Source organism: Diaphorina citri, unplaced genomic scaffold (assembly GCF_000475195.1).
Source record: "Diaphorina citri unplaced genomic scaffold, Diaci psyllid genome assembly version 1.1 scaffold2440, whole genome shotgun sequence".
NCBI classification, from domain to species: Eukaryota; Metazoa; Arthropoda; class Insecta; order Hemiptera; family Psyllidae; genus Diaphorina; species Diaphorina citri.
Window position 1 is genome coordinate 3444 of NW_007379862.1, and position 2282 is coordinate 5725.

General features: G+C 36.7%; 1 pseudogene; it reads right to left on the reverse strand.

Annotated features, from left to right (window-relative positions):
• LOC103518931 overlaps positions 1-302 on the reverse strand; it is a 3735-nt pseudogene extending 3433 nt beyond the window's left edge.
• Between the last annotated feature and the right edge of the window lie 1980 nt (positions 303-2282).

The following is a 2282-nucleotide window of genomic DNA, read 5'->3' on the forward strand; positions in this document are numbered from 1 at the left end:
TCCTGGAATTCATTGATTTTAATTGTGTTGAGCTTTGTTAAATGCTTAGCTTAGACGACACATCATTCAGTCTCCAATAGAGAGTCTCAATATTACCCCCAACCCACTCTATATTGAGATTCTTTACCATTGCACATGTGACATGTTTGGCAACAATGCCTATTTTTTTGCTGTCACATTGATCTGGACACACTATAATTATTTTTATTCCTTGCAATTGTTTCATTCCATGAACTCCCAAAACATTCCTGCTTTTCGTCCTGACCTAAAAGATCTTGTCTAGATTTTTATATTACCTCCATTATTTTGTTTTAATTATTTATTATTCGTTGTTTTTAAAGTATTATTTATTTATAAACAGCTTCTTCTTCTTCTTCTTCTTCTTCTTCTTCTTCTTCTTCTTCTTCTTCTTCTTCTTCTTCTTCTTCTTCTTCTTCGATTTGTGTACTCTTTTACTATTTATGTAGAAAAATACAAACCAGAGTCAAATGGTACGTGTGCCGTAAAAAAAGAGGGGGCAGAGAAAAAGCTCAAGTTTTTTTTATGATCATTTTGACAAAAGATGTTTTATTTTTGTAGTCTGAAATGTCGTATGCTGTGGTTACGTCAAATTGTGTCTGGTTCGATGACTTTTTCTTGTTCTCTACCAATGTCTGTCATATATTGAAAGTTCTTTTTTGTAGAGGTTTGATAGAAGGAACTGTAACTGCTAAGGTCTTATCGTCCCGAAAGCTAAGAGAGAAAGGAAATAGGGTAGGAGAAAGCCAACCGCTTCGAGAACGAATCTTATCCGTCCAGGATAAAATCCACCCTATGCGGGAAACGAACTCGCGACCTAGCGCTTACAAGTCAGAGGCGCTACCCAAGCTAACTAGGCTGGCACAGCCTCCGTTATCTGACCTTTCAAAATTTCTCCAACAACTTTCTCAACTTTCACAGCAAAGTGGAAAATTTCCCAATAGAGGAGGAAGGGGTGCTTGCGGAAAACCAGTGAAAGCTACAGGGGTAATATATTTTATTTTATTATGGATATATTTTAAGTATTTAATGAGGGGAGAAAGTTAATTTCTGGTGTTTTTAAAAAACCTCGTATTTTTTATTTATATATGGGTATTTTCCTCTCTCTTTTTTTATGGACTTGCGGTTTTTTTTCCAACGATCGAGTGGGTTACTCGTTCTTTGTACGGGAATAGGAAGGGGAGGTTGTATTGATAATGCGTAGAGATTTTAAGTAGCCTAACATAATATTTGCAGTCAGACTACTTAAAAGCCACAAAAAAATCTTTCAAAATCAGTCGAGTCAATTCTCGTGAAAAAGTGACAAAAAAAGGGTCTATCAGTGTAACAGACAAATAGACAGAAATGTCAAATTTCAAAAGAACGAAGAAAAACTGTAGGACCACCAGTACCACAAAATTTAGAAGGCTATTAAAAGCAAGGCCTTTTTAAAGTGGTACCTCTTTCACAGATCTCCTCACTTGAATCCTTTCCACCTATATACAAACAAGATAGGCCGTTTCCCTACCTTTGTTAAAGGAAAAAAAAAGGAGTGTTGAAAAAAAAAAAAAAAAAAAAGAAGAAGAAGAAAAAAAGCCAAAATCATGAGAGTCACAAAGAAAATAATGTACATATTCTGTAGGATCAAATATACAAGGTGGTTTTAAAATTTTAAATATGTTTGGAATAGCTCTCATACCTTTGGTTCTCTACACTACGGCCGTGGCAAAGGCCTGACATGAGCACTCTAGGCCTCTCGGATGACCCCTCCGGTAATCTGGGTGACCTCAAGTTTTAGTAAACACCCTGTATATTTTACTGTATCTATTGGGTTAAGCATTAATTCCCTTGGGTCTAGTTACACGGTGAGCTGTGAGCTGAAAAATGATTCAATTTGAAATTTTGAACTCTCCTCCTTCGATCTCCTCTCATCTTTTCTTTTCCTCTTTTTCTTCTCTTTTTTCCTTTCTATCTTCTCCTTATCTTTCCTTCCCATCTTTCCTTCTTCTTCCTTTTGTTCTCCTTCCTTTCCTTTTTCTTTTCCTCTCTTTTTTCTTTTATATTTTATATCGTCTTCCTTTCTCTCTTCTCCCCTCCCTTATCTCCTGATTTCTCTATCATCCTTCTTTCCCTCTCACCGTTCATCTTCTTCTCCTTTTCTTCATACTCTCTTCCTTTCCATTTTTCCCTTTTCCGTACCCTCTTACTCTCTCCCACTTTCTGTCTCTCTCCCCTCCTCCATCCTCTCTCTCTCTCTCTCTCTCTCTCTCTCTCTCTCCCTCTCT